We start from the raw sequence: 26,074 nt of genomic DNA, 5'->3' as shown, positions 1-26,074 counted from the left end.
CATATACAATAAGCTAGACAGCTCCTTCTCAGCAATGTGTATGTGTAGGTCTGTGTGTGTGTGTGTGTTCATGTCTACACTTAATGAGTGACAGCTGAGTTTGTAAAAAAGTCTACAGTATTGCATTTGAAGCTAGAAAATGATATTTGGCTGACTTTGAGATGTCATATTTATCACCTCATCTACTCTATTTTTGTCTTCCCTAAGTGTAAAGAAGAACTCTCTGATTTTAAATGCTTTTTAATTTGTATCTGTTGAAAGATGGTAATTTCAGTTATTAAGGGGTAAAATAAAAGGACAAAATGTTATTTCTATCTTCTGAAAAGTCAAAGACAATCTTTTCTTGCCCTAAAAAGAATTCTTTGAAGTGACAAAAAACTTTATAAATGACAGACATTCCAAGAATGCAAACATGTGTAACAATAATTGCTTTCACTGACATCATTTGATTTTAACAATTTCATAGAACAGTAGAACAGACAATACTGTTATCTTCATTTCATAGATGAAGAAACTGAGGTCTGATTGTGACTTGCCAAGAGTCACAGTTACAATTACCTTCTGCAGCAGCGGAAGATGTTAGAGCCTTGTTTACACTCAGATGTTCTAATCCCATCTTTCATGTGCTTTTCCTCCACATTGGCTAGTCTTAGAACTGCAATGTCACGTTTGTGGTTGCAGTATTTCTGTGCTACTATTCGGTATTATTTAGAGTACTTTAGAGCACAACTGTTTTTCTCATATTGTTGCTAATAATTATGAAAACAAATGAAACTAATTAAGGTAAATTACTGAAAGTAGAAAGCATTTGTCATCAGTAGTACCTCCACCTTTTTTGTTTTTGTGGACCAGTCACATCATCCATCAGGGATTATTAAATAAAACAGAGGAAAATCTCTTCACTCAGAGTTATATCTTATCTTGTTCATCAATAGAATATTAGTGTGAAACAACTTTATTAAAAAATTTTAAAGTAAGAAAGTCAACTTTTATTGTAATATCATATGACTCAGAAAATTTATGAAGGGCTTTCTAAGACATGATTTTTTTCAGTGTCCTTTATTTGTTAGTTCTGGATTTAGGGAAATGATAAAAAAATTTTTTTTTCCTTTCTTGTTTTGGGGTAAAGCAACAGTGATATAGTGAATATATTATTGTTCAGTCTCACTTTTACAGCAAAATCACCAATTAATTTACATTGATCCATCAAATAACTATTTTGCCTTCTTTATTTCATTTGCATCAAATTATTTTTAGCATATATATTCAGGGTCTTCTGTGAATGCAAGAAAAGACACTAAATAAATGAAAAAAATATCTTAGCACAGAATAAAACAAGGGGCAGTGTAGTGTAGGAAGTAGGTGACCGCAGGTCTCCACAATTTACCAGCTATGTGACCTTATGCAAATTACTTAATCTCTTTAGCCTCTGTTTTTAAAATTATAGAAACATAGGGTTTCTGTGCAGAGCAAAACATTAATATATATAAAAGCTTGAGAGATGCAGCTAACATCTAGGTTACACTTGAATTTATCCTGATTAAAAAGTCGATGACGGGCTTCCCTGGTGGCGCAGTGGTTGAGAGTCCGCCTGCCGATGCAGGGGACATGGGTTTGGGCCCCAGTCCGGGAAGATCCCACGTGCCGCAGAGCGGCTGGGCCCGTGAGCCATGGCCGCTGAGCCTGCGCGTCCGGAGCCTGTGCTCCGCAACGGGAGAGGCCACAACAGTGAGAGTCCCGCGTACCAAAAAAAAAAAAAAAAAAGTCAATGACATGAGATACATTTTAGAGCTCTACCAATAGGTCAGACAAATTGATGTTTCTTGCTTATACTGTCCCTAAATACTTGATTAACTATTTACAGTGCCATGTCCAACACAGTAAGTTCAAGCTAGTAAAGTCTTTCTAAATAAAACGTAAGCTCCTCCCTAAATCATAACCTGATTCTCCCAATTACATCCTAACTTGGACAACAACTTTGCCAGATTTTATAAATTATTTTTAGTATTATCTTTTTCTGATATCCTTATACCATTTCTTTTAAGAAACTGTGATTATAATAATGGAACAGAAAGATTCCAGGATAGAATAAAGAAAACATGAAAGTCAGTTTCATGTAGTAGAAGAAAGAGGCTTTCCATGTTGCTGTTCCATAGGTCCATGGTTGCTACCATGTGGTGGGCATAGTACTATTGGGATCTACAGAGTTTCAACCAGGGATCGCTGAATCTATATTCAAAGTAAATATTGTCTGCATATTGAAAAAAAATGATTCACACATATATGCTACCATTTTAAAATTTATATAGTTTCTATTGTGATTAATGAAATACAAATGTTTAAAAATTGCTAAATATTTAGCAGCATTGTCTTCTCAATTAGTGGGTGCAATTATTATCTTACTGGGAAGGGGTTCACAATTTCCATGTAAATGAGGTACTTATCTTCAAAACATTGGGGGACCACTCCTTTGTGGATCTTAGTATGTCAATAACAGTACAATTTTGTTTATTTGACTGATGACTTTATATAGCATCACAAACTGAGCCGGAATTTGATATCTTGTCTTATCCATTCCCTGCAAATAATTAGGGTCAGTCTTTAAACACCCATGACTCATACTTTTTAATTAGAAACAAACAAGCAGCGACTTACAGAGAAGGGGATTTATAGCTCTTTGTTTCCAATATGTGCCGGCTCTAAGTGCTAGAATAAAAGCATACTTTTTCTTTCTGTGAATCGGTTTCTCCACACTGGAGATGGAAAAACTGCTCAGTTTTGCTCAGATGGAACCACATGCCCAGTAGAAGCCTATCATGTATTTAAATAAGAACAGAGAAGAAGTCATGGTGTCTACTTTCTGATTTTGGAGACTAGCTTTTATATAGTATATTTTCCAAATTAAAAATATTTTGAACATACCTTTAGGATGCCATCAAAGAGTCACTTGTGATGGGTTAATTAAATCTAACACATTTAAAAATAACTCTGCGTGTTGTGGGACAGATGCAGCCTTTGGAAAAAGAAAGAGCTTACACTGAACATTGCAACAGATTTTTGTTATTTAATAGTAGGCAACAGACATGTTTACAGAATATGTTTTCAAACCTGGTTGGAAAGTATCTTTCTGATACATTCAGCTCTGCTGACAATGGAAGAAATCAGGAAATCCATATTTAAAGAGAAAGATGACTGTATACTTTTATTTCTCAATCAACTCAAATTTGCCTCATCATTTAAAAGTAGTGCCCTCTCGCATAATATCATTCAAATTTAACTAGAAGAAAGAACCATTCCAAAATCCCTTCCCAAATGCCAAGATGACGACTAGGATGGAAAATTTGTTCTTATCTAAGAGCAAACAGTCAGGTGTACACTTGTCAGAGTGATTTTGGAAATTCAAAAGGATGTCCAAAACTATAAGAAATGTAAGATAAAGAGCTCGAGAGAACTGAATTGTTCTGCCCAAGAAAATGGAAATGATCTGTTATTTTTTACCCTTGAGGGTAAGAGAGCAGAAGATATGGGGGAGGAGGAGAGAGAATAGACCAAGAAAGAAGGTAAAGCATCCAAAAGACTTTCAAGAACGGAGATACCTAAAACACATTCTTAACTTTGCACCACTCTGTTGTAAAACCTCCCTTCCTTCGGTAAAGTCACCTATTCCACATGCAGTCCGCAAATACCCAGCAAGACTTTAGTTAAGTGGATCTTTCTGGGCATGCAGGAAAGAAAGGAGAACTACATTTTGGTTGTTGCCAGTGCAAAGTTAAAGAAAATGTCACAAGAAGCCAAGTGGAGTACAGAATTTGAAGGATGCAAGAAGGTGGAAAGAAAGGTGAACATGAGAACTCAATCCTCCCTCCACCACGAAAGATTTGAAGAAATGGGCTGCATTGGGCTTTTTCCCAGAGCAGCAAGTAAGTCTATAATCTGAACATGTTTTTACATTAAAGGTGGAGATATCCAGGAGCTATCTGAATTATATAAAATTATTTTTATTTTATTAAACGCTGTTTACCAGACTCAGAATCAAATTGGCTGAGTCACAGTTACGTGCTTGCTGCAGAAGATAATTGTAAATTTGCTCTATAGCAAATTATTCCAGAGTTGGCTATAAATTGTTTGCTTCACAAATATGGCAGGATGGGTAATCAGAACAAATAGACTACGGAGCTATAGGACAAGCACTTCAATGCAGCAGCGATAATTACTTAAATCTGAGATACCACCATTATTAAGTAATAAAGTGTTTTCTAAGTGTGAAGGTTACCATTAGATCGCAGTTGACATTTATCTGTAAACTGATTTTTCTGGTTTTGAAGATGAATTCATGCCAGAACAATTAAATTTACTTTCCTAACAGCAATATTAATGAGAGAAAACCAATAGATGTAATCTCGCATTATTATTGATACATACTTAGTTTCTTTTATCCAGTATGCCTAAGAAGCATGGTGCTCTGTATAACTAAACATTTTTTAACGTCTTTATTATAGTATAATTGCTTTACAATGGTGTGTTAGTTTCTGCTTTATAACAAAGTGAATGAGCTATACATATACATATATCCCCATATCTCCTCCCTCTTGCGTCTCCCTCCCTCCCACTCTCCCTATCCCACCCCTCTAGGTGGTCACAAAGCACTGAGCTGACCTCCCTGTGCTATGCGGCTGCTTCCCACTAGCTATCTATTTTACATTTGGTAGTGTATATATGTCAATGCTACTCTCTCATTTCATCCCAGCTTACCCTTCCCCCTTTCCATGGCCTCAAGTCCATTCTCTGTGTCTGGGTCTTTATTCCTTTCCTGCCCCTAGGTTCATGAGGACCTTTTTTTTTTTTTTTTAGATTCCATATATATGTGTTAGCATAGGGTATTTGTTTTTCTCTTTCTGACTTACTTCACTCTGTAGGACAGACTCTAGGTCCATCCACCTCACTACAAATAACTCAATTTCATCTTTTTATGGATGAGTAATATTCCATTGTATGTATGTGCCACATCTTCTTTATCCATTCATCTGTCGATGGACACTTAGGCTGCTTCCATGTCCTGGCTATTGTAAATAGTGCTTCAATGATCATTGTGGTACATGACTCTTTTTGAATTATGGTTTTCTCAGGGTATATGCCCAATAGTGGGATTTCTGGGTCGTATGGTAGTTCTATTTTTAGTTTTTTGTTGTTGTTGTTGTTGTTGTTTGCGGTATGCGGGCCTCTCACTGTTGTGGCCTCTCCCGTTGCGGAACACAGGGTCCGGACGCGCAGGCTCAGCGGCCATGGCTCAGGGGTCCAGCCGCTCCGCGGCATGTGGGATCTTCCCAGACCGGGGCACAAACCCGTGTCCCTTGCATCGGCAGGCGGACTCTCAACCACTGCGCCACCAGGGAAGCCCCTATTTTTAGTTTTTTAAGGAACCTCCATACTGTTCTCCATAGTGGCTGTATCAATTTACATTCCTACCAACAGTGCAAGAGGGTTCCCTTTTCTCCACACCCTCTCCAGCATTTATTGTTTGTAGATTTTTTATGATGGCCATTCTGACCGGTGTGAGGTGATAACTCATTGCAGTTTTGGTTTGCATTTCTCTACTGATTAGTGATAACTAAACATTTTTATTAGTTTAGAATCATTATGTAAAATATACCAGAATAATCAATTTTCAAGCAATTCTAATAGCATTAACATTTATCTGTGTATCTCCCATTACTAGTGCTTGATAATAGGTGTTTATTAACTGTTTATTATATGCTAAATATAAGTTTTACCAGAATAGCCAGAATCTTCAAACTATTTTAATTAATCTATCACTTTAAACTAAAAATAGAAAATACAAACTTGGGTTGAATTTATATTGAACGTATGATCTACTATTGAAACTTCATACTGAAATAAAATTTCTGAGTTTAAATTTGTTGCTGAATCATTATTCCTTTATGCTTTATTACTATTTGTAAACATTTCTCTGCTTTTTTTGTGAACTCAACAGTGTTGAATGCTGCATAAACTTGGATTTATGATTTTTTTCTGATATATGGGTCACTTTAAAATCTGGGAAGAATTTATGGGGAATTTTCTATGTTTTGGGCATTTTTCTTATTTCTAGTGAGACTTCTGTAACATTTGAAAGCATTACACTTCCTATTCTCCTGGGTGATAAAGGTTGAAGTGAAATATGTTTGTTAAAATTCAGAAGAGTCACTTACCAACTATAAAAGTGTCTTTAAAACTCTTGTGCATTTTAGCAACTTCCTAGTGAGCAAAGAAAAGCTGGCAAAAGGAAACGCCATATTTGGTTATAGCAGCCTCCTAAGGTTTAATCTCTAGTAAAGTGTGTCCAAAATTTCATTCACTCCTGTACAAGTTTTATGAGTTTATTCATATTCTCTACTCTATCTGCTATTGGTTCCTTACTCTTTTTCTTAAAATCAACTCACTTAAAAAATTAACTATAAAAATAAATACTATGGGGGCTTCCCTGGTGGTGCAGTGGTTGAGAGTCCGCCTGCCGATGCAGGGGACACGGGTTCGTGCCCCGGTCCGGGAGGATCCCACATGCCGCGGAGCGGCTGGGCCCGTGAGCCATGGCTGCTGAGCCTGCCTGTCGAGAGCCTGTGCTCCGCAACGAGAGAGGCCACAACAGTGAGAGGCCCGCGTACCGCAAATAAATAAATAAATAAATACTATGACAAAATTCATATTCTATAAAGATATCATTGACTATGATGGTTCCATGCTTGAGTCCTGCTCTCCCTATGTTGAAAAGTGAAATTAATGAGTGTTACAGCAGAGTAAGACATAACACCAAACATACACTTGTATAACTGTAAGTATCATAGAGATTTGAGTCAATGTTGTTTAATTCCATTTATGCCTAAAATTATCTCAAGTACAACCAGTTGTACCCATTACACACCCTGGAAATACTGCTTTAGGTGAGAGCCTTTTAAGGCCACTCAGTAAGTCTTTTTTTTATTTATTTATTTATTTTTGGCTGTGTTGGGTCTTCGTTGCTGCGCATGGGCTTTCTCTAGTTGTGGTGAGCAGGGGCTACTCTTCATTGCAGTCTGCGGGCTTCTCATTGCAGTGGCTTTTCTTGTTGCAGTGGCTTCTCTTCTCATGGAGCTCTAGGTGCATGGACTTCAGTTGTTGTGGCTTGTGGGCTCAGTAGTTGTGGCTCACAGGCTCTAGGGCACAGGCTAGGTAGTTGTGGCACATGGGTTTAGTTACTCCGTGGCATGTGGGATCTTCCTGGACCAGGGCTTGAACCCGTGTCCCCTGCATTGGCCGGCGGATTCTTAACCACTACACCACCAGGGAAGTCCCCACTCAGTAAGTTTTAAAGTACCTTGTAATATCCTAAATTTTAGCTTCTCCATATGACAGAACGTCAGCCCAAACTCTGTTTTTATCCTTCCCTTTTTATCTCATACCACTATGCGTTATTCCCATCTTTCTTTAACAATCAGGGTCAAAGCAGCCCAAAGCTTAGTATTGTTTAAGGGACTGATAATACAGGTAGAAACTAAGGGCTGAATAGGTGATCAATAATTATCTAATGTCTCAAATACCTATGTGGAGAAAATGTTATACAGTTGATCCTTGAACAACATGGGGGCTAGGGGTGCTGACCCTCTGTGCAGTCTACACATAATTTATAGTCTGCCCTCCTTCTCCACAATTCTTCCTTATCCTCTGTATTTGAGGTTTTGCATCCATGGATTCAACCAACCTCCAATTGCATAGTACTGTAGTATTTACTATTTAAAAAAATCCACATATAAGTGGACCCACACAGTTCAAACCCATGTTGTTCAAGGATCAACTGTATAAAAAAAAGGGGCCATATGACCTACAATAATCCAGTTAGAATCTAAATCAGGTTTTTAAAGGAGAGTGTGTTGAGCTGCATTTTTAATATCTTGGATAATAGTAAGGAAATTTGCAATATAAAAATAATTAAATTATTATTCATTTACAGGACGAAGTTTAGTAGGAATAAATATAAAGTAAACAACAAAAGAGCAAATGCAAAAAATGTGCAAATTTAGTAAAACAGGGTAAAAATAAGTACATCAGAAAAAGGTGTAAAGGCAAAGGAAACTCTAAGCAAGAAATGAATAATTAATATGATACTTACCATATTATAAAATATATTTTATAAAATTATACTTGCAAATGGAACTGTGTGACGAGATCGTGCTATACAACTAAGAAGTAACTATTGCTATTTTGCTCAGTAGTGGTTAGATTTTTATTATAACATGAATTCAATTTACATCTCTGCAGTTTAAACAAATAGGAGCAAAATTGTCAAAGAACAGAAACTTATGTGAGTAAAGAGGTAAACTGAATTCCAGGAGGAGAAGAAAAAGGAGTTGGAATGACTTACTCTTTAATCTGAGGGAATAATATCTGAAACTAATTTAATCCTTTCTAAATTTGTTTCTTTAATATTATTTGTCTCCTTAACTTAATTTCCCAATACGTGAATGAAAGTTAAAAATTTCACCCTAAAATTTCACCTTTTTGTTTCATTAGATGAAAAAATTTGGTAATTATTTTACTAATGTGCAGAGAAAATAAATGGACAAATACAGTTCACTAACAAATTAATTCTCATGTAAGCATATCATGAAATGCAAATGATAACTATAAACCAAATTAATTAGTAAAATATATCTGCCATATGATAACTTCCATAATTAGAATGTGTAACTTTTTAATTATCTATGTTGGAAGAACAGAAAAAACTATATGCTTATAAAATTTATTACTGTTGGTAGTAGTAATATAGTATCACAAAAAAGGTAATAAAGCATCATTCTAGTTCTATCTACACCAGTTCTTCAATGGTAAATTAAGGCTCTCAACTTTATGAATTTAATAGGCAAGGATGTTGCCAATATTAATCGAATATTTACTGTGGATATAGTTTAAGAGAAAAGAATTTACCTTGCAATCTAGAAAAATTCTCTTGATACAGGATGTTCGTTCTGTTCATCTGAGTGTCAAAAACTCAAATGTATTTCAAATTTTATGTGATGACACTTGCATTAGCTATCTATTGCTGCACAACAAATTATTCCTAAGCATGTGTCTTAAAACAATAATCATTTATTGTCTCTCACAGTTTCTGCAGTCAGCTCAGGGCTTGATGGGTCTGGAAAATCCATTTACAAGGTGGCTCACTCCCCTTGCTGGCAAGTTGGTGCTGGCTGTCAGTGGAAGGTCTCAGTTATTTTCCACTGGGTCTCTCTGTTCTCACAACATAACACGATGGCTGGCTTCCCTCAGAGAGAGTAATCTGAGAGACCTCGGTAGAAGCCATGTGTCTTTTACTGCCTAGCTTTGGAAATCACACATCACTTCCACTGACTTCCAGGACTCACACAATTCAGTCCTAAGTAAGTGTGAGAATGGCCCACCCAAGTGCTGAAATACCAAGAGGAAAGGATCATTGGAGGCCATCTTGGAGACTGGCTACCACATTACTTACAATTTGTTAGATTACTTTCAAGTACAAAGATTATTCCATTTTAAAAAATAAATTTTTGTATTCTGGAAGAAACTTCAAAGTTTTGTTTAAAATCTGAATCTACCCACTCAAATTTCCCATTGCTCCCCAATAGATAATCTGGTTTTCTATCCCTTAAGCATGGCGTTTTTATTTCCTACTCTGTAGCTTTGTTCGTGTTGTTCCTCCCTCTTCTTTATTTAATAAAACTTTTATAGAACATGGATAATTTTTTTCTTTAAAGTTCAACTGAAGCTGTAGTATCTGCATGAATCCTTATTTATTAGTTGCATCTACAGCGACTATCCTCTCCTCAGAATTTCTAAATATGCAATTCTTAAATCACACAATTGAACATTTAATGAGTCCCTTTTCATTCATCTAACACAGATGATAACTGAATGCCTACTATGTTCTAGGACTGTGCTAGGTGATGGCATACAATTAATTACTTATTTCCCTTACGAGTCCAAATAATTCACTTACATATCTTATATTTATGATACTGATATTTAATATATGTTTTGCAAGTATATTCTTCAAGTTGTTAAATGTGTGTTTTTACTTTTTTTTTTAATGTCCCCAAGTATATATTTTGTGTGCAGAAAAGGTTTTGTAGAGATTAATTTAGTTTTGAAGTTAATATTCAGGGGTTTTTTTAATTCATATAATAAAAAGTCTATTTCTCTCAAGTTTTTAAGTTCAATTTACAAATGTTATTATTCTACTTATTAATATAGAAAGTTTAGCAATCACTTAGGGTCTCTTTAACATTTAATCCCATTTATATATTTGGTTAATTAAACTCCCTTAAGTATTTAAAACTCTATTTATAAATTGAAAATAGTTAACATATACCAGTTTGCCTGCATTTTAGGGTTTTGTAGAGATAATGTATGTAAAAGTACTTTGTAAAATCTCAATTAATAAGCAAATATGGCATTATTGTTAAATTATAAAGTCAGATGTGCCACTTTGTTGAAACGATTTTATAGAAAACAAAGCACATGGCTTTGCTTATAAGTACTTTTAATAAATGTTTTAACAGTTTTTAAAAATGGTAAAAAATTTTTAAAGTACTTCTCTTACCCTGAGTTAGATGGAGATAGGAGAAAGTCGAATCTGAATGAAATTAAAGTCCTAAGGAGGATTAAACACTGCTCCTTCTCATGACAGCCTATCTGAAACACCAAGAAGCATACAAAGCAAGCTTCAATCTAGACTTCAGAAGACAGGTCCTAGCCTCACAGTAAGGACCTGGTGGAGACCAGAGATCTTGAGGTACACTAACATAAGGGTCAGGCTGCAGTCTAGTGGGGCAGATTTACAAATCAACTACTCAAATTAAATATGATGAATGCCTCTGACTACTAGATAATCCCAGGTAGAAACATCTTACAAAAGGCTACCTCAATGCAAGAGGACAAACCTGAGCAAAGGCAAGTCTTAGGTGAAAGGCTTCTGACCCTAAGTAAGTAAAGGTGAATGGCAACCTGCAGTAAGAGAATAACAGAATGAGACTGGGAGGAAATCAATAATAGCTAAATTAAAACTTTAAAAAGTACACAGTATCTTCCCTATTCATAAGGGATTTGTTCCAGAGATGTGAGGGAAATGGGGAACTTGCAAATAGTGTATGATTAATGACAATAGAGATTGATTTGCTAAAACAAGATTGTTCTTGTCACAAAATTCTTCTGAAGGCTGCTGACATTTCTCTCCATAACTTTTCGTGGTATTTCTTAAGGTTTTCTCTTAGGATCTCTTTAATGACAGTAAAAGTTATTAAATATTATTTGAATGCACTTTTTAATTGTTATCTGTGACAAAACAAGAAGTATTCATAAAACACTTCTGCAGCATAACAAGTACAATGGTGTCTCGAGGAAAAGCACCTATGCAGCTTGAGTTACACAGTGAACTTCCTGTTTTTTTCTGCAGAATACCATTTTTACTTGAAAGGATGATTTACAAAAGATAGTTATTTATTTATTTATTGAAATACAGTTGATTTACAATATTATATTAGTTTCAGGTATACAGCAAAGTGATTCAGATATAAGCAGCTTTTATTTTTCCTTTCTAATTACTTTTTATCTATTTTTCTTGTTTTACTGAACTAGCTAGCATATTTAGTATAGTGTTTTATAAAAGTAGCATTGCTGGGCAAGATTGTTTCATTCTCATTCTCAAGCGAAAGCTAACATTTCTCCATTATGTATAATGATTGCTGTAGTTTTTGAAGGTACCCTATCAGATTAAGAAAATCCCCTATAGTCTTGTTTCCTAAACGTTTTTATCAAGAAGAAATGTTGAATTCTTAAAAGTGTGTTCCCTGCATGTGTTCAGATGATCCTGTATTTTTCATTTTTATTGATTTGCTTCTTTTCTCCTTTTGCTTGATTAGTATTGGCAGAGGTTTAGCAATCTTATTAATATACACATGAATTCTTTGCATTATATATTTCTTTTCTATTTCATTAACTTTGCTTTTATTATTATTTTCTCCCTTATACTTTATGTGGGTTTACTTTAGCCTTTTAAAAATTATTTTCTTTCTAATGTGTGCATTTAAGACTATAAAGTTTCTTCTAATTACTGGTTTAGCTGTATCATACATATACTCTTATAAAATATTTTATTTCCCTTCATATTCAAAATATTGTTCTAATTTCTATCATGATTCTTTTCTCTATATCCATAGGTTTTTAATAAATGAATATCTTCATTTCTAAGCATACAGAAATTTCACTGTTCTAATTATAATATTGGTTTATAGCATGATTACAATAAACTCAGAGAAAATACACATCCAGGTCTTTAGCTGTTTCAAAGGAAATGTTGGTGTAAGACATCTGGCACAATATGTGAACATTAAAGTTTTAATCAGGTACCAAAATAGGTAAAATTACAAAGGGGTGGGATAAATCATTGTATGCAGAAGTTCAAATAAAATATCCGAAACCTGTCTGTGGACCCTTGAATCTCTTTACCCACTGTATAACATAAAAAGAATAAAAGTGTGGAGAGATATATAGATATTATTTGAGTAGAGGTCATCTTTGCCGAATACTTCTTTTGAATCCCATTCCAACTTCCTTCACCCCTAAGGAGCCAGGCTCGTCTGTCCCCCTGCAATTCAAACCTACCTTACTATGTGGTCCCTACAGCTGAAAGGCATAGTGGCCTTGGATCTGATTTACCCCAGGAAAATCAAGAGAATGAAGGATTGCTGCCTAGCTGCTTTGGTGTAGGACCAGGAAGGTTATTACTATGTTGAGAATAAGGCTACCTGAGCAAGTGTTAGAGAAAGAGATATAAGACTGTTTCCTGTGGACCAAATGAAGAGCGAGAATGAAAGAGTGGGCTGTTTTGAGTCCTGTTCCTTGGGACTGTGTGGAGAGTCGGACACTTTAGCATCAAGAAGCTCTGAGGTAACACAGGATTACCAGTGCTTTGGAAGGAAAAACCACTGAACTCCCAGACTAGGATCCATCCTCATGAACCAAGCTGCTGCATGGGGAGACAGGTCCAAAAGCACACCTTTGTGGAACCCATGAAAATGCACCATTTGGTTATTGGTTTTAACCATCTTCCAGGCTCTGGGCACTACGTATGGTGCCAGGTCAAGTAATAAGTTTCATTCAACTGTCTCATTCCTCTCTTACCCTGCTCCCAATGTGGAGTGGTCAGAAAGGGGCTGGAGAGGGAATAGGGAACCAGAAAATAGAGAGCTTGTAAAGAAGCCACTTGTAGAATTCCATCTGACACAGGCATGAGCTACAGGAGAGAATTTTCAGTTACGATTTTGTATCATATATTCTAATTTTAAATTGATAGCCTCTGCAAATTTTGTTTGTCCACAGAACTGTCCATTTCTTAAGAGCAAGCAAAAAAGTCATGGAGCTTCAATATTTTTATTAAGGGCAGGAAGTTTATGTTCACCAAATAAATTCTAAAGAGGTGATGGGAAAGAAAAATAAAGTAACATTTTAATTGTATGCTATGATTTGTTGTTTCTAAATTCTTTAAATTATTTTCTAAATTTTATGCTTTCTCAAGACTGTGGAACAAGAGTACTAATCAGGGCTAAGTTAATTATTTATAGCATATTGTAATAAAAACATTAATTTTTAAGAAAAATAAAAAAGAAAATGGTGACTGGAATGTCTGTAAAATTCTGAGATTGAGCTGGCAAGCCTAGTTAGTTGTAGAAAATTGTCCCAGAACCCTGTCCTTTCAAAAATCTATTGAACCACCATGCACATGGTGATAGCTTTGCAAATTGCACACGTAATGCTTAGATGAAATCCTACAGGTGAAGGGATTAACCCTATGCCCACATGTGCAAAGCAGCAAATGAGAGAGTCAGATTGGGTGGAAGTGCACATACTTTTGTAGGAATGAGAGCATTCCCCAATTTAAAGGGGGCACTTATTACTCAGGTTTAAGCGAGTGCTGCTGTGAGGAAATATGAAACCCAGAGTTGCCAAAAGAGCTGAAAATAAGATTTTCTCTTTCTTTCTCTGTCGCTGTTGTTGTTTTGTGAAACTTGCTGATTTTTAAATAGTAGCTTGTAGTCATAAAACATTGTGTGGCCAAACAACACACTTCTGCCAGTTAGATATCAGAGGTTTCTAGTTTGTAAAACTCTGGAAGAGAGGCTGTTGACTTCTTTCTAAAACTTATCTTATCCTGGTTTATTAAGAAATAGCAGGGTAATGACCAGGTTACAGATTTGTTTGTCATTTTCTAATACTGGAGGTTTTCCTGTATATATTGCCCAGATTCATAACCTCACCACTTCTCCATTTCTCTTCATGCTCAAATGCTAATCATTTAATCCTCCCTACCTTCTCAAATTCCTCTGGCTCTTAACAGTTCTCTGGGAACCAGAAATACTTGTGTTTGGATTATCAAACACATCCTGACCCCACTTGAAACTTTGACAGGACTACTATAGCTATTTCCCTAATCAATCCATTATTCAAGGTGGCTAATTTTCTTGAGCAGCCTATACAGCAGAGGCTCATGGTCTTTTGGTATTAATGAAAACAGAAGGGAGATTAATAGCAGAATGGAAAGCAATCAATAAGATCTTACAATGAATAGGGAGTAAAGACTCTCTCCTTATAAAGAGATGGTCAAAAAAAGCTGGAATTTAAGCCTATGTGACTAGGAAGATTTCAACGTTTCCACTAATATTTGTCTTGGCCAAATCAAGTTTCCTATTATCCTAAACTAGTATAAGTAAAAAAGAAAAGAAGAAATTAGGTTATACTGAATTAATACCAAAATTTTCCCTGAAGGCACTACACCCTAGCACTTTTCTGAAAGATAAACACCTCCAGACACCTCTGGTTATCTTGCAGGTATGGGACACTGAAAAGAGCTCAGATGACTAGTCACAAACTTGAGTCTAGTCTAGGATTTCTCAGAGGGTATTTCAATGTACAAGTGTATAAAAATTATCTGCAGTAACTGCTGGAAAAATAGTTTTCTGGGTTTTACTGAAAGGGAGTGGCCTGGAGATCACTGGGAAAAAATATTTTAATAGATATTTTAACACTGAGGGCTACTGCTTTGAGTCACTAAGTGCGAGTCCTTGGGCTTTTCTCCTCTGATAATGAGCACAGATAACACCAGTTTGGCCAATCCCCTGGCTAATGTCAAGGATTAAATGAGATATTTGACCAGTGAAAGTGCTTTGAAAAATTCAGCATTCAGCCAAAGCAATGGATGGAGGAATGAACTGGCAAGAGATTTAATGATAAGAAAGAAATCTACAAGGTATTGGATCTGTAAAAGTGGCTAGAGGGCCGATGGGGAAAGCTCCTCCCAAATCATTAGAGCATTTAGAATGTCTCCCCATCTATTTGTAGTGAGGTGGATGGACCTAGAGTCTGTCATACAGACTGCAGTAAGTCAGAAAGAGAAAGACAAATATCATATGCTAACACATATATATGGAATCTAAAAAAAAAAAAAAAAAAGGCTCTGAAGAACCTAGGGGCAGGACAGTAATAAAGACCCAGAAGTAGAGAATGGACTTGAGGACACAGGAGGGGGAAGGGTAAGCTGGGATGAAGTGAGAGAGTGGCATGGACATATATACACTACCAAATGTAAAATAGATAGCTAGTGGGAAGCAGCCACATAGCACAGGGAGATCAGCTTGGTGCTTTGAGACCACCTAGAGGGGTGGGATAGGGAGGGTGGGAGGGAGACGCAAGAGGGAGGAGATATGGGAACATATGTATATGTATAGCTCATTCACTTTGTTATACAGCAGAAAATAACACACCATTGTAAAGCAGTTATACTCCAATAAAGATGTTAAAAAAAAAAAAGAATGTCTCCCCATCTCTCTATCAGCCTTCCTCCACTTCTCATTCTTGACCTTTCTCCATCCCAGCCCCTTCAGAGAGCCTCTGTCTCTCTATCAGCCTCCATCACTTTCTCCATCTCTTTTAACCTCATTTTTCCTCTCAATCTTTTTCTGATGTCAGAAAATTTCCTTCTCTCTCTCTCAGTCCTTTTTTCTACCCCTCCCTCAGCCAAGCCAAATACAAATAATGCCATGTAGAAAAATGGAAAAAATATCTTTCATTGGTACGTACTCTGAGAAATGTTGCTCACGGCAGAGAATTGGCTTTTTCACATGCAAAGAAGATCCGTTCTAACAGCCCTATCTGAAAATTCCCAAAGGAGGTAAACCTTAGGGAACAGAATTGAACATCTTGCTCCAGAATGAACATATTTAGGAATCACAGAATGAAAATGAAGCAAGATAACTTGAGGCGAAATGTACAGAAATTGCTCGCTACAGGAAGATCATACAATTGTAGATCCAGGAGAAAACTTCAGTATCGATTAGTCAAACCACATCATGTTATAGATGGAGAAATGAAAGTCTTGAGAGGTTAAAAAAAAAAATTGCTTAGCTCAGTCACACAGCAAGCTTGCGGCTGCTGGTGACGAAAGCCAAAGGGTCTTGGCTCAGAGGACGGCGCACCCCGCACAGGTGCACAGCGTTGGTCTGTGACACCAGCCAGAGCTCAATGAGAAAAGAAGGGAAGAGAGCATCTTATATTCCAAATATATGGAAGGAGCTACAGCAGGTTTTCTTTTATGTAATACGATCGTAAAATGGTACATGCGTTGTAGGACTTTTGTGTTTTTATTTGACAAAGGAAAAAGCTGTTAGTCCCATGTCAACTGCCCAGATGGCATTTTGATTATTTGTTGATCAGTGACAATTTTAAAACCTGGGAATAATTGAATTATTGGATACCTTTACTTCTGAACAGGATTAGATAGGGTAAAGTTATTTATTCGACCTTCTGAACCAAGACTTCAGAAACAGAGAGGTGACTTCTGTAATCAGCGTGTCTTGAATTTCCATCATTTTACATTTTGTTCTAGTGGGGGTAAGGATTATTCTGAGCTAAATGATTCAGGATTACCTGATGAACGTTCGGTGCCTAGAATAAAAGGATACCAATTTTTTCTTGTGAGCGAGACACAGGAATGATTCAACACTTGCCTTCAGATAATCACGCCATTCTTGTGTGATTTGGACAGTTGATGTAAACAATGTTTCTGCTATTCATACAAATATAAGACAGCTCAACTTCATAAAGCAAATCAAATAAGTTCAACCAATGAAGAGAGTATCCTAAAATGACACTCACAGCTTCTCCACAACCCAGGCCAAGGATAAAAATAAATATTGTGGGCTTCCCTGGTGGCGCAGTGGTTGAGAGTCCGCCTGCCGATGCAGGGGACACGGGTTCGTGCCCCGGTCTGGGAAGATCCCACATGCCGCAGAGCAGCTGTGCCCGTGAGCCATGGCCGCTGAGCCTGCGCGTCCGGAGCCTGTGCTCCGCAATGGGAGAGGCCACAACAGTGAAAGGCCCGTGTACCACCGCAAAATAAATAAATAAATAAATATTGTCCTCAAGTCACTGAAAACAAAGCCAGGAATGCCTTGGGGTATTTTCAACTCTGCTGACTTTTGAAGAAATACAGTTCTCCAAATTAAAGCAAGAGCCAGTTGGTAAGCATCACCTATGTGTTCAAAGATAGGTCATGGGGAAAACAATGATCAATTAGACATTGTCCTTGCTTCCAAGAGATTTATGTTTAGTTAGGTTGTAATGGACTCTAATAAGGGTTTTTTAAATGATTGACAACATTGTCATTTTTCTTCTACTTTGCAAATCTATAGAGTTTTAAACATTAATTGATATAAAACTTGCACCCAACAAATGAGGCCTTCAGAAAATGAAAAAGAAAAAAAAAAGTTTATAGATTCACATAATTTAATTATCTTAATCCCAATAATGCAATTACCATTAATAAACCTTTAAATTAGTTAATTATGTGCATTTAAAAAGGTGATTCTCACTTTTTAAAATTGGATTTGCAGGGGAGAGATAACTGGGGGATGTCTCACTGTTGGACAGAGGAGTTGTCAGAATAGCCTTGAGCTGACAAATGCAGGAGTGGCCTCTCTTCCCTAGGGAAAGTGTGTGAGAGTTCAGAATTTATGTCCTCATACTTGCTGAATGCCCTAGGAGGACGATTTCACAGTTCATACCACACACACACACACACACACACAAATCGTTCCTTTTCCCACTTCAGTTAAAAATAAGTTCGGGGGGGAAGGGGAAGCTGGGATGAAGTGAGAGAGTGGCATGGACATATATACACTACCAAACGTAAAATAGATAGCTAGTGGGAAGCAGCTGCGTAACACAAGGAGATCAACTCGATGCTTTGTGAAGACCTAGGGGGGTGGGATAGGGAGGGTGGGAGGGAGGCTCAAGAGGGAGGGGATATGGGGATATATATATACATACAGCTGATTCACTTTGTTGTACAGCAGAAACTAATACAACATTGTAAAGCACTTATACTCCAATAAAGATGTGGGGAAAAAAAATGAGTTCAATGTGTGATACAAATGATTTTCTGTGTTTTGTGTGTGTGTTTTTTTTAACTTGGGCATAATTTCAACACATGGCAATTTGAGTGTGTAGCAGCCATAAAAAAATATGTAAAGGTATATGGCTAAAAGAGCAATGATGGATTGGCAGTTAAAGGCCCAGACAGTAAAGAAAAATTCTCAAATTATGAAGTACATTCCTCTTCATCTATTGATTCCGTGAGTTAAATGTTAGGTTGCATATTAATAACTAAATTTTAATAGTGATTTATGACTTACAGAGCATCTAAAATAGGTTTTCCAATGATCATTTAACACCAATATTGTGTCAACAATTATCATTTTTCTCATTTTAAGATAAAGAAACTGAGGGTAACAAGCATTTAGTGTCTTGGCCGGCTTCAGCATACGAAGAAGCTGGATCCAAAGTTGGTTGGTTCTCACATTAAGAACAAAGTTCCTTCCACTAACCTATCCCACCTCTAAGAGTAAGCAATGCTCAATACTTTAAGATGAGAAATAATATTTGAGGATGTTGACCATTCTCAGACTAAAAAGTTAGAATTTTCATTAAACACAAGTACAATTTTGCTTATTAATTTGAGTGATTAGTTTATACGGTGAGTTAAATAACTTACAAATCTGAAAAGCATCTTAGATAATATACCAGTCTGTATATGTCAAATTGTGAATGTATATATTATGATTAAGAACATAACTGGCAATCGTATTTCATTCCTACTTCAACTCTATTGTGAAAAATTATGTGCTGGTTTTTCTCTTTGTGAGAATGAACATTGTAATTATTTAAATATTTGCTGATTCTAGATTGGAATCAACTTGGCAGTAAAGTAGTTTGTCTAAGGAATGGGGTATTATAATCTGTAGGATTCTGAGTTCCCAAACTCAGCAAAACATAATAGAGTCATTATATGCTGGACACTGTTCTCAGTGTTTTTGTGTATTACCTCACACGATCCTCCCAATATCCCTATGAGGTAAGACTGTGCTCATCCCTATTTTATAGCTGAGAAAGCTGAAGGTTAAGTAACTTGCCCGAGTTCACACAGATAGTAAGTGGCAGAGCTAGAATTTGAACCCAGACAGTCTGGCTCCAGGAGAATTATAGATGTGACACTAAGTAATTATTTCGCTAATAGTTATTTCCTCTTTGCTTCTTTCCTTCTCTTCTAAGTCCCATATTAGCTACACTGACATTTGTATCAGAGCCAAGAACATTATTTTTTTCCAACCAACATAACAGTGAGTAGGTAGGGAAATGACTACAACTCCTTTAACCCATCCCCTAATAATTAATTGAATCCAGGATATTAAGTGGCTAATTAGCACTGAGTAGAAATTCATTCATAGCACTGTGGTCTTAGTTTGCAGTTTAGAGGTGCTGAAGGGGCTATGAGAGGCAGCAGTGCTTCCAAACGACTCAAGTGGAACGTCTCTACCCTTATTCTTTTGATCAGAAAAACTCAACTTATTGAAGTTGTACTGCATTGGAAGATAGCAAGCTAGAAGGGAAGATTTTGAAGAAGAATATTCTCTGATTTGATTTTAAGCACTATCACTCTAGGATAACTTTACACTATCTCCAAGCCTCGGTGTCCTAATCAATCAGTAAAATGGGAATGACAAAGCTGGCCTTGAAATGTTGTGATGGAAGTAATGTGTGTAAAGTGCCAGGTACAACACATGGTAGATGTCAGTAGATGTTGTAACAATACATATCTTGGTTAACTTGGACCAGACCTAGTTGTGATCTCCATTTTTCTTTTCTTTTCTTTTCTTTTTTTTTTTTTGGCCACACCCTGCAGCTTGCAGGATCTTAGTTCCCCAGCTGGGGATGGAACACACACTCCCTGCAGTGGAAGTGTGGAGTCTTAACCACTGGACCACCAGGGAAGTCTCCATTCTCTGTTTTTTGACACAACTAATTTAGGTTTAGGCCAGAATATGACTGATTAAACAGAATAAAAATCAGTTTACATTTCAGATGAGCAGCACACTAAGAAAAAAATCAATGACATTGACATTTTTGACTGCCAACCTCACAATATAGTTCCTTATTGACTCTATACAGACAAATGATTGCCTTAGGAAAGGACCTGCTTAGAATATTGTTTAACTTATTCAACAAAAGCTTTATCGAATTTTTTCTTGAAATGAAGAGGAAGAAAGGTAGTGAATATCAATTAGAATATCAGAGAAGCTCTGGTATAATGTATATATTATCATCCAAACGAAGATGTTCCCATCAGAAAATAATCCATCCTGAATTTCTCCAAAAAGCAGAGCCTGAGACAAGGGTTTGTATGCAGTTTGTAAAGGAAAGTGATCTCAAGAAAAGGAGTAGACAACTAAAGTAGTGAAAATGGAGCAGCAATAGAAGAGGAAAGCATTTATTCACTGGCCCCATTCTTCTTTTGGGCAAAGCCTGTCTCACAGAGGGCTAAGGCTCCTGCACTTCCAGCTCAGATACACAACAGTGCCAGGTGGGTTTCTGTAGGTGAAGCGTGCCCTAGTGTGAGAACAACAGGAGACAGGAAAGCAAGAGATACTCATTCACGTGAGACAAGATACTGTCAAGCTACACCTGAGAGGTTGCCATAGCGATGGTTAGATTAAAGGCATCCAGAGAGGATGTAGGTGGCTGCTTCTATTTAGAGACTAGTTATGATTATCTCTACTGATATGTCATTCTACAAGACACAAAACCTCTATTCAAGTTTAGAAAACTATTTTTTTTATGGTTGCCGAAATTTGGGAATCATATAGTGGCCCTTCTAGATGTGATTGACACCACTAATGTTTCCCATGCTACTGTTGATATTGTGTGCAACAGCAGAAAAGGAAAAAGGATCTTACTTGTTAACCAAAAGAGCTTCTTTGAACACTCAACAGGCATTATTATCCTAACCTGACAGAGCTATAACGACCCACAGGAATTCAGTAACAGGAATGGAGACATTTACCACACAGGAATTGAATGGAATGTCGTTTAGAGTAAATTCCTGCTTTGACATTCAAGGTTGAGAAAAACACATCTCAAATTGTTCTCAGAGGTAAAGAGGAAGTTGGAAAGTGATGACTAAGAAAAAGAGAATATAAGGAACTTGGACTAGATAATTATTCACAAGTTAAAATATTTACCTGAAGCTTGAAATATAACGTCATCAATGAAAAGGAAAGGATGGGCAACTATCCAGTAAATTAGAAGCTTTTTGAAACGTTCAGACGTTCATCGTTTTTTCTCAATATCTGAATAATTACAATCAGCAAGACAAAATTGCCAATTTGCCAGTGACAACTGTTACGAATCTCTTAAAAATAAGAATTCTAGAATGATCACTTCTACTTTTAAAGATCATTGAAGAAAAAAAGAGTAGTAAGGAAAGTATGCTAAATAAAAGGCTTGGAAACTTTTCCCACTGAATTTGTTTCCACACTGATTCACTCTTTCTATAGTAGATCACCCACTTCAGGTAAGGTCTATTGATACTGACTAAGCTAAGAGGAAGTAACAAGTAAGTTAATCTGCTCTGAAGCAACACATATGTTACCTAAAATAACACATGAATTAATGATGTACGATATTTATTTAATTTTTTTCCAACTTCTCTTATGTGAACTTTGCTTTTAGAAAAAAAGCCATTTTGTATTTTTGAGAAATTGGTTGGTAATAAGGTTTCTCCTTGAATATTTATAACCATAGAAGATATTACATAAAGTATTTGATACCCAAAAAAGGAGAAGTAGAATCAATTGTATTTAGATATTCTTCCTCCCAATGATTATAGTCAGAGTAGTTTATTCGTCCAGGTTTGCTGTAAATTACTGTCACCTGGTACTAGGTTGTCCACCTACCCCTAACATCTTCTCTTCTGCTGGAGTTTGGGAATTGACTTACTTTGATAAGAAGCCCCTTTCCATATATTTGGCTCGCGCTTTCATAGCCAGGAATCAAAAAACTCCACTTGTTTTCATGTTATGTTCTGTGATTCATACCTGTCCACAACTCTTTCACAAGGATAAGGTAGTAAACAAAAAGTGATTATCAGAGGAAGAAATTAAAAATGGATAGGCAACTATATCATTCATTTATGCATTCATTCAGCTTATTATATCCTTATTATGTGTTTAGAACTGTTACTATACAGACTATAATAAATATGACCCTTACTTTCATGGTGCTTATAGTCTGGTACAGGAGATAAGATATGCACACAAATAACTAAGATAAAGTTGGAAAATAAGTGCCATAAGAGAGTTACAAATATGGGCGTCCAGCAGAGAAATAAATTGCTTCGCTATGTTATTAATCTTCCAGTGAGTAGGACAGGACTAAAATCTCTTGGCAGAGAAGTGTAAAGAACACTCATCCCCCACCATCACCTCCAGGGGCATTCCATCTACCAACCAGACAATTTTAACCTACCATTGGACATCTCTATTTGAATATCTTATTAAGACTTCGAACTCACCATGTCCAAAATCAAGTTCATCACTTTCTCCCGAAACCATCTCCTCCTATCTTTCCATACGTCTGGTCCCAATCCATTTCCCTACTTCTATTATTCAAATAACACTCTATATCTCAGTCACTATCTCTCTCATAGCCAGTCAGTAATATGGCGTCACAAACTTTCTATTTCTTTAAAGCTCTTCCCTAGACCCTTCTTTTCATTTTATTGACAGACTTTCAGACTTGGAATAACATTTGAACCATTTTCTTTAGCTTTTCTCTCTCCTGACTGCAATAGTCTAATGTATACCCTGTTGACAGATTAATCTTCTCAGTTTATGGTCCCAATCAGATAATTCCCATGCTCAAACACATTTAGAGAATCCAATATAATTAACTACCTGAGTCAATATTACTCATCCTGGTACTCAACATATCCTGAGGCTGTATTTCCAACACTTAACCTCTGTCCAATCTGTGACCTCCTTACATTTCTAGACTGGAACATACTGATGTTTTAAAGTTCCTATTCAAGAAATTCCATCCATCCAACCTGTTTCTCAAGTTTCAAAGTTTATCATAATTTCCACTTTTATATGAAGGCTTTTCTGATGTTCCTACACCCCAAACTAAGCTAGTTGTGAACTCTCCACAGCATTCTTTATTTACCACTTAAGACTTACGATAGAATCAAACTTGTAATTATTTGGCGCTCCTCTCTCCCCACCACTTCTAGGACAAGGGCTGAGTCACAGTGATCACTATAAACCTACAGCGTCTAGCATAGTGTTTGTCTTAGAGGGTGTTCAATCCATTTTTTTTTCCATGACACTGAATGTTCAATCCCTAACAAATGAATTTCAACAAGCAATTAAATTCTTCTTCAGACACCAATAAAGTGACGTGTGTTCCTGCTTGCAGATGGCTAAAACATTTTAATCTTTCCTAAATTAATGTAAAGTTCAAAAAGCAAATGGCACTTGAAAAGTAAATTGCTTCCAGGGCCTCCTTTTTCTTGGAATCCTTCTTCGTTTAACTTTTCTCAGTCCTGACAGTCTAAAGCTCATCAGTCTAGACTTAAAAGCCAAAGGAGCTTAAAAGCCACGCAGGGGTCTGTTCAGTTTTAAATACAATTTAGAAAACCTTGGGAAAGAATGACAGTTCCTTTTCAAGAACCTCCCATACGTATTTCAATAGAACAGCTTTCCAAATTGGAAACTGTAAAATATTGTACCGCTCACCAAGTAATAAAGTCACTCACTGCCATGCAGAAAGATTTCCTTGGTTTTCACGAAGAGCACAAAAAACTATATTGTATTTATTTAAATCTGAAACTGACAAAAAAGACAGAAAGAGAAAGAAAAGTAGTTAAAAGATCATTATTTAGGAATAAATTACTATGCAAAAAAGCATGGATCTTCTTGACAACTTGTGAAGTTAAGGCAGATGAAATGCCTCCTTCTGTACTCCTATAATCAACTCTGCTGATGAGATATGATAAGCATTCTAAGCTTGGGGAACATATAAAGCTTTGAAATCAATGTGTTTCCGGTACAGGGGGTTAGGAAAAGAACATAATAAATCAGCTTAGGAAATGCTTCATTTCCTGAACCGTATCTGGGAAGGAAAACATAAAGCAGGCAGAACCAGGTGCAAAAAAAATCATACACGTGGATGGGAAAATCTCTTCCAGTTCCTTGTAGGCCTCACTCCGATGGTCAATTTATGCTCCTGAGCCAGCACTTCTTTTTCTAGGATAAATGGGGTAGATTTTACAGACACTTGCCTTAAATTAACAAAGGCTCCCTGGCAGAGGTTGAAGGAGATAGTCATTATGTAACCGCTGTCTCTGCTCAAATAAGAAATTATCTTACTATTGACATATATACACTAATATGTATAAAATGGGTAACTAATAAGAACCTGCTGTATAAAAAAATAAATTAAAAGAAAAGAAATTATCTTACTTTGGTTAATAGTTCATTAGAAAGAAGACACTATTAATAGAGAGGTTGCGCTCATTACCAATGAGCTAAAGGACGCTGGTTTTATTCCTACAATGATCATAATAGAAAAATCTGCCAGGTCATCTCTGGGTTATCCTTCACCTTTCCAGCTTCCTTACGGTCAGGTTTTGTAGGCTACTTCTATTGATTCTATTCCACTTTGCTTTCTGAAGTACATGTAATCCATTCCTATCTATTTCTCCCATGCAAACTGAAGAGTTACTTATAAGCTAGTGCATTGATTTCTGTGTCATCTCATAAACATTCTTTATTTTTAAAAAATCAGAACTTTGTAACTCATCTAAGTTAAATTTTCTGGTCTTATACCCACTTCAGCTTAACCCTGGAAAGTCCCAGATGGATTGTAATCAATCGTATGTGATTTTGCAGTGTTTGGGCATTTGTACTAAATTTATATACATATTTTGAGAAATTAATGATAAATATTGTTCAAGAAGGACTGTGTTTATTTTTTCCTACCTAATCACTGCAAGTGGAATTTTGTAAGCAGTGAAGTTTGAAAAGAACACATGCACAATAAAATTAGAATTGAGTTTTTTCCAGGGCTCCTCAGAGCCAGAATCAATGTGTCCCAACCGTGTTCTTTTATGATAGTTTGTACTTTAGTTTTCGCACCTATTAAATCTGTCTTATGTTAGATTTACATGCTTATTTCTCCCGATAGTGCATTTGCCACTGTGGGCAAGGACAAGTCTTAACTCATTTTTGTATTCCTTGCACTGCTGAATACATGGTGAGAGCCTAATAAATATTGATTAAATCTAATTGCTTACAGTAAATCCCTCCGGAAGGGTTAAAAGTCAAATGTAATAATTTCTTGCAACTGGTCATTAATATAGTCAGGGCTTATGTAGGTGCATATATATCCTTTATCTAAGTTTCAGAACCTGCAGTCAATGGGTAAGGTTTTTATGTCTATAAATTCCCTGAAACGTTATGCAAAGTATTGTACGTATGTGTGTAGATCTGTGTTAATTTCTAGAGCAAGCATCCATAAACTTTAATCAAGTGACTCTCCTCCATTCTCACCCTCACCCCTCAAGATATTAAGATTCACTTGCCCAGGCAGTTTTATCCAACCTCTCAATTTATCAGAGCCA

At 36.4% G+C, this 26,074-nt stretch overlaps 1 protein-coding gene across 1 annotated transcript in view; it reads right to left on the bottom strand.

Moving 5' to 3' along the window:
• The window catches only part of EMCN (endomucin), a 96,491-nt gene that overhangs the window by 69,763 nt on the left and 654 nt on the right, over positions 1–26,074 (bottom strand). The window lies entirely within an intron of this gene.

The sequence above is a fragment of the Delphinapterus leucas genome, chromosome 5 (assembly GCF_059928025.1).
Source record: "Delphinapterus leucas isolate spDelLeu-1000000601 "Yukka" chromosome 5, BTC_Dleu_Yukka2, whole genome shotgun sequence".
NCBI classification, from domain to species: domain Eukaryota; kingdom Metazoa; phylum Chordata; class Mammalia; order Artiodactyla; family Monodontidae; genus Delphinapterus; species Delphinapterus leucas.
This window is presented reverse-complemented; position numbering and strand designations above follow the sequence as displayed.